The 8,090-nt window shown below is 33.6% G+C and overlaps 1 long non-coding RNA gene across 1 annotated transcript; it reads left to right on the top strand.

Moving 5' to 3' along the window:
• LOC127701471 (uncharacterized) lies at window positions 1-6,983 on the top strand. The gene is made up of 3 exons (XR_007982053.1): window positions 1-91; window positions 4,483-4,569; window positions 5,748-6,983. It is a non-coding gene; the product is annotated as an uncharacterized LOC127701471 (long non-coding RNA).
• Window positions 6,984-8,090: the final 1,107 nt, after the last annotated feature.

Below are 8,090 nucleotides of genomic sequence, written 5' to 3'. Positions count from 1 at the left end.
TCCTTGGAAAATCTTATCTGATTCAGGATCAATTTATCGGTTACACTCCCCTATCACCAGTGATTCTTTGTGAACTGACATTCTGAAAAAGGTATACTGTTGACTATCAATTTGCATGATTAGTTACAGATGTCGACTCGGACTACTGCAAAAGACAATAATTCAGTTCACTGATTTAGATTGAATAGTGGTTCGGTTAATCCCCTCTTCCCCAAATAAGTAAGAATTTGGTAACATCTTTTGGTAGTCCAAATAATTATGACGTCTAGCAAGGCTATTTTATTTTTTTTATGCCCCCGCCGTAGCGGTGGGGGGATTAAGTTTTACCCTTGTCCGTCTGTACGTACATACGTCCCAAAATTGGTTTCCGTTCTCTAACTTGAGTTTGCCTCAACCAAATGTTAAAGTAAAAACTTATACACAAAGCTTATTACCACCAGAGACATATAATAATGTGTATTATATGTCTCTGTTACCACAAAACACAGCTAGATCAAGTTTGAATTTTGGTGGCGTCACTTTAACCGTTCTAGAGTTATGCCCCTTTATAAATGGAAAAATTGCAAAATTTTTAGTTTCCGTTCTCTAACTTAAGTTTGCCTCAACCAAATGTTATAAAACTTATACACAATGCTTATTACTACATAATACAGATTAAGTACGAAATTTGGTGGTGACACTTTTACCATTCTTGAGTAATGTCCCTTTATAAACATAAAAATTGCTGAATTTTTCCTTTTTTGTTCTCTAACTTTAGTTTGTCTCAACCAAATGTTATAAAACTTATACACAACCGTTCTAGAGTTATGCGTGTTTACAAATAGAAAAATTGCTGAATTTTTTAGTTTCTGTTCTCTACTTAAGTTAGCCTCAACCAAATGTTATGAGACTTACACACAATGCTTATTACCACAAAACTCAGATCAAGTTCAAATTTGGGTAGCGTCACTTTTACCGTTCTTCAGTTATGTCCCTTTATAATTTTTCTATCTATCTATCTTCATATTTCCGCACTCAGTCACAACTTTGACTATTACGTGCCCAGAAAAAAGTTAAAATAGCCTTGCAAGACGTCATAATTATTTGGACTAATCTTTTGGCAAATATGGTCGTACCACAGGGGTTTGTTACAATTTGCCTGGTTTTCTATCCTTACGAACCCTGAAAAACTTACCAGGCCAGGTGATAAAAAATCTGTCTCCCCTTTTTATCCCACCAGAAAATCAAAAGGTTGTCTCCTTACACCTACATGACAAAAACATATACAAATATGGTATCATTGCCAATGTGACAGCTCTTCAACAGAAACTAAAAACGTAGAAGTTAACAACTATATAGGTCACCGTACAGATTTCAACAATGGGCTAAAAAGCCAAACTGCGTAATAAGCTACAAAAGGCTAAAATAGATAGACAATATCTGACAAGGGTAGAAATGTTCAGAATGTTGAAAAAAAAATCTACTGTCCATTTGCATCAAAACTGGCAGCTGACTCATAGGAGTTGTTGCCTTAAATACAGATTTTAACCATTTTTTTTTCTTCATATTTCTTGAATTTGCCTTTTTATCTCGAAAACTGTAATAATTAAAGAGAAACTTAAATCTTATTAAAAAGTTATTGCTTTTCAATGATGATTTTTATCCAGTTTTTGCAAAAATTTGGAAACTTTAAATCTTGGGTAAACTCCTTATATTATACTGCCTGGTCTCGTGGTAGCGTGTTCACCTCATGTGCAGAAGGTTGTTTATTTTGAACCCAACCGGGTAAAACCAAAGACTTTAAAGTTGGTATTTGCTGCTTCTCCCCTAAGCACGCAGTATTATTAAGGAGTAAGAGCAAATACTGGTTTGTTCAGAGTCAGAATAATGTGTCAAGGTAAGGTGACATCTCTCTGAGAACTAGTGTAAGAGATAAATTGTCTGGTCAGACAAATATAACTAGTATAAAAAGTCCATGGATACACTTGTATATTTAGACCGATGTCAGTAATTTATGTCCCCAGACTAATTTTCCTAATCCATGACATCACTATTCCTAGGTAAAAATGTCCAGTTTTTCTAATACTGTATGCAACATGTCAAGTATATTTGGTGTATGAAAATTTTTAAGGATGTACATGTTAGTCTGGCATGTTTTATTCGACCTTGACCTCATTTTTATGGTTCATTGCTCAATGTTATGATTTGTTTTTTGGTCAGTTTTTCTATTTGTTATTTTCAAATTAGCAAGAGGTCAACTATATTTGGTGTATGGAATGATTGTAAGGTGCATATGTCTGACTGAGAAGTTTCATCTTACCTTGACTTTATTTTCATAGTACATTGGACAATGTTTAGTTTTTGTGGTTTTTTTTCGGATACTGTAAGCAATAACATGAATAAGGCCCCTATATTTGGTGAATGGAATGATTGTGAGATGCACATGTCTGTCTGGCATGTTTTATATGACCTTGACCTCATTTTCATGGTTCATTGGTCAATGAAAAGTTTGCATTGTTTTGTCAGTTTATCATATGCTTTAAGCAACAGGTAAATTATATTTGGGGGATGTAACGATTGTAAGGTGTGCATGTCTGTCTGGCAGATTCATATAACCATGATCGCATTTTATGGTTCTTTGGTCAATGCTAAGTTTTCTTGTTTTTTTTATACGACCGCAAAAAAATTTTGCGGTCATATATTGGTATGACGTTGGCGTTGTCGTCGTCCGAAGACACATTGGTTTTCGCACTCTAACTTTAGTTTAAGTGAATGGATCTCTATGAAATTTCACCATCAGGATTGATTTTGGGGGTTATGGTACCAACAGTTAAGGAATTAGGGGCCAAAAAGGGGCCAAAAATAAGCATTTTTGTAACTTCCAGACATAACTTGTGTGTTAGTGTATGGATCTCTCTGACATTGTACCACAAGGTTCCATATCACACAGGGAATGCTGGGATTGATTTTGGGGGTAATTGCCTCATAATATTAGGAATTAGGGGCCAAAAAAGGGGCAAAAAACAAGCATTTTTCTTGTTTCATGACAATAACTTGTGTGTAAGTGTATGGATCTTTCTGAAATTGTACTACAAGGTTCCTTATTGCAAAGGGAAAGCTGGAATTGAGTTTGGGGGTAATTGCCCAAAACGTTAAGGAATAAGGGGCCAAAAATAAGCATTTTTCTAGTTTCCAGACAATAACTTGTGTTCAAGTGTAAGGATCTCTCTGAAATTGTACTGCAAGGTACCATACCACAAAGGGAAGGCTGGGATTGATTTTGGGGGCTATTGCTTTAAAATTTTAGGAATTAGGGGCCAAAAAAGGGGCAAAAAACAAGAATTTTTCTAGTTTCATGACAATAACTTGTGTGTAAGTTTATGGATCTTTCTGAAATTGTACTACAAGGTTCCATATCACAAAGGGAAAGCTGGAATTGAGTTTGGGGGTAATTGCCTAAAATGTTTAGCAAAAAGGGGCCAAAAATAAGCATTTTTCTAGTTTCCAGACAATAACTTGTGTTCAAGTGTATGGATCTCTCTGAAATTGTACTGCAAGGTACCATACCACAAAGGGAAGGCTGGGATTGATTTTGGGGGTAATTGCCTCAAAATCTTAGGAATAAGGGGCCAAAAAGGGGCAAAAAACAAGCATTTTTCTAGTTTCAGGACAATAACTTGTGTGTTAGTGTATGGATCTTTATGAAATTGTACTACAAGGTTCCATATCACAAAGGGAAAGCTGGGTTTGAGTTTGGGGGTAATTGCCCTAAACGTTTAGGAAAAAGGGGCCTAAAAAAACAAGCATTTTTCTAGTTTCCAGACAATAACTTGTGTATAAGTGTATGGATCTCTCTGAAATTGTACTGCAAGGTACCATACCACAAAGGGAAGGCTGGGATTGAGTTTGGGGTGATGAATCATAAGGGGGTTCAAAACATTTGGGGGGGGGGATTTTTTTCCCCCTTTTTTCCTTTTTTTTCTTTAAAATTTTCCATTTTAAATTGGTTATTTCTGATTTATATATAAAAGCAAATAATAATGATATGGTTTGAATAGGTAAATTAAAAAATTTTAAGTTCTTAGACCACATTCATTCTGTGTCAGAAACCTATGCTGTGTCAAATATTTAATCACAATCCAAATTCAGTGCTGTATCAAGCTTGAATGTTGTGTCCATACTTGCCCCAACTGTTCAGGGTTCGACGTCTGCGGTCGTATCAAGCTGCGCCCAGCGGAGCATTTTATTCATTTTATCAGATATTATAAGCATATGTCTACTTGTTGGTGTATGGAATGACTGCAAGGTGTCATATAAAAATAAGAAGATGTCTGTCTGCCAAGTTTAATATTACTGTGACCTCATTTTCATAGAATATTGATAATATCAAGCAAAAATGATGAGCAAGACAAGATACAAATGATCCAAAATTGTCAGTTGCCTACTCATTATGTAATAGTAGTTATTGTCATTAAATGATAATGTTTACCCTTTTATGTGTAGGGCAAGAACATTAAAGATAAAGGGAAACTATAAACAAAAGAAATTATCAACAAAAATAGATTTACAGACGTCAACAAAGCCTAAATGGTAAGTCCACTTCTATAAAAGTTATTGCCCTTGAATAATGATTATTATGAAAATAAGATGTGGTATGATAAATGAGAAAACTATCCACCAGAGTTCAATTAAGTGGATGTAAGCAATGCAATTACTTATTAGAGGCCAATGATGACCTGTAAATAATGACAGGCAAACTATGGCAGGGTTGATATAAAAATAAGAAGCGGTACGATTGCCAATGAGACTTTTCTCCAATAGAAATCAAATGACATTAAATTTAACAAAATTAGTTCACTGTACAGCCTTCGACAATGAGCAAACCCTATTCTGCATAGTAATCCATAAAAGGCCATGAAATAACAAATGTAGAACAATTCAATAAGGGCATGGGGTCATTTAAAAAGGGCATGGTGTCTATCCATGCTAAACATGCTTGGGGGGAAACGCCACAAAGGTGAAAGCTAAGTGCCTGATTTTTGCACAAAACAATAAACAAAAAACAAATATGATATATAGCAACAATTGACAACCACTGAATAATAGACCCCTGACTTTGGACAGACACTTACAAAATGTGGCATGGTTTAACATGTTTGCTGGCGCCAAATCCTCCTCTAATTAAGGACAGTGGTTTATATTTTAAAGTGTCAGTTCAATATAAAAACTATAAAATCAGTTGAAAAGGTTTTTTTTCTGCTCTTGGATCAGGTTATTTTGATACATTCCCATTTTCATTCTCAATTTTATTAACTCATTAGAATGCAACAAAGCAGAAAAACAGCTACCAAAAACAGACCGGTTGTGGCTGGAAATTTATTCTTTGCCTTTAACAAAAAAGACTCAACATACAGATCTATTAGTACTCACAGTTACTGACAGCTAATTCAAAGCAAATATCAACTAATAAAATAAACATTTAGTGAGCACCCAACCCACCCCTTACCTGGGACAGTGGTTTTAATAACAGCACAACATTTGAACAAACTGTAAACATTTGTTGCAATTGGCTTAACTCAAAAGACTGCAACAAGGCACAAAAAACAACTAATATGAAAACCATAGACACAAAGCACTGAAATAAGAGTTCTTACAATTTTAAATATTCAAATGAAATTTTTATCAAAATGTACATAAACATGATAAAATAGCCATTTTATTGCTGTATTTCTCTTCATTTATAATTTTTGAGTTTTGTGTATTTGTAGGTCAGACATCTTGGTTTTCATGATCATCATTCAACAGGTCAATACTGAACAGCAAACTTAAAGTTGATATTTTTCTACATAGTGTGACTTTTTTATTAATTTGAAATGGAATGTGTTTTTTTTCCTACATAAGAAAGAGGAAATTTCAACATAATGACTATAAACAAAAAGGAGTCATATCATCATGATCATAGATGCTCAAGAACTTAATCATGTAAATGCAACAACGTAATTATCAATTGAAAGAAGGGAGGAATGAAAAAATATATTAGTATTTTGTTGTCCAAATGAACTTGCTTTGTCCACTCATTTAAATCGCTCCATCCAATAAAGATGTAAGGAGGAAGATTTTTGAAGAACAGATTGCAAAAATGTTTTGTCTAAGAATTGTAGGAATATTCTAGTGGATGAAATAATTTATTTACTTGACTCTTATATAGTGGACTGAATAATTGTTCATAGCAAGCTGAAACAAGAAAACTAAAACTTAACAGGAAAAGTGTTTATTTTATAAATTTACAAATATAAATGTAATATTATGAACACCACAAAGGAATAAGATTCAAATCGTTTGCATATTCATGTATTGCAATGGAACTATACAAAGAAAACTTTACCTCATGAAAAGAGTAAACTATTAACTGTGCTTTGTCAATTTATTCAGTCAGAATATGAAATATTTTTTTCAGTTCTATTTTTTATAATAAAACAAAGAAGACAAAGATTTCAAATCAATATTTTTTTCTTTTATTAAGACGTCATCATTTTATTTCAGTTAAAGGATTTTATTTTTTGACTTTAAATATTATTATATTTCCAAAATAATAATAATCTTTATTGTCATATAAACAAATTAAAAACATGTTTGTGACAAAATGAAAAAAAACAAAATACACTCATATATATATTATAAACTTTTTACTACCAAACAGAATTCATTGTAACATACACATTACTGTATATTTATAATTTGAATTCCATAGGATTTTATTTTGTCCCATGGGATATTAAAAATCCCATGGGATAATTATAGTCCCATGGGATTTTTTTTGTCCCATGGGACAACAAATATCCCATGGGACTACAATTATCCCATGGGACCCAAAAAAATCCTATGGGATTTAACCAAAATCCCATGGGATAATGGTCAATCCCATGGGATTTGCCCTATCCCATGGGATATTGAAAATCCCATGTTTTTCTAAATCAAATTACAAAATATGTATAACAACAACAGCAGAAAAGCAATGAAATTATTGAATCCCATGTAATTCTGCACATTTTGGTTATTTACACGACACTGTAGCTCTAAGGAGAGGCGGCGGCGGATTTGCAAATGAGTGTTTTGCAAATTAAAAGTGTCCAGTGTTAATGCATAAAACATTTAATTGCATCTAACCAAATAGTTTGTAAATAACAACCAAAAACCGACTAAGGTAGATTTCGCCTGAGAATATCACTGTTTTATTAACTTATTGACTGATTGCAACTTAACTTTCACAGGAAAATATCATATGCATATTCAGGACGAACGATAACATATGTTATCGTCCTATATATGTTATCGTCCTATATACGTTATCTTCTTTCCCTACGTAGTGTTCGTATCACGGCATTGAGACGTGAACACGTCACAATGTTTGAAGAGACGTTATCAAACTAACTTTATGAAACTGTCTAAAGAAGGGAAAAAACAAGTACTAGACGATAAACAGATCATCCTGTTGTCTACGTATATATATCGCAATATATCTGCCGCTTGGTACAATGTGAAGCTTTTTTGCTCGTTCTCTGCGCTCACTAGCCACATTGAAAAGGCTTACATTGTGACTCGCGGCTTATATTATACAATCATTGTTTAAACCTGTTTATTTACTTTTGACTTTAATTATTTATCCCTTGTAATTTTTTATTAACTGTGTATTTGCATTCAGGTGTCACAGGTCAAATTTATTCGTTCATTGTGTGTTAATTTACGTTTTTTGATTGAGTTAAGCCTTCCAATTGATATTTTATAGTGTGTTTTTCTATGTTGTGATGTTATACTATTGTTTCAGAAAAGGGAGAAGGTTTGGTACCATTAAAACGTTTCATCCCTCTGCACCTGTCCTAAGTCAGGAATCTGATTACAGTAGTTGTCGTCTGTTTATGTAGTTCATACGTGTTTCTCGTTTCTCGTTTTTATATAGATTAGACCGTTGGTTTTTCCGTTTGAATGGTTTTACACTAGTAATTTTTTGGGGCCCTTTATAGCTTGCTGTTCGGTGTGAGCCAATGCTCCGTGTTGAAGGCCGTACCTTGACCTATAATGGTTTTATTTTATAAATTGTAACTTCGATGGAG

Source organism: Mytilus californianus, unplaced genomic scaffold (genome assembly GCF_021869535.1).
Source record: "Mytilus californianus isolate M0D057914Y unplaced genomic scaffold, xbMytCali1.0.p SCAF_1, whole genome shotgun sequence".
Taxonomy (NCBI): Eukaryota; Metazoa; Mollusca; class Bivalvia; order Mytilida; family Mytilidae; genus Mytilus; species Mytilus californianus.
This window is presented reverse-complemented; position numbering and strand designations above follow the sequence as displayed.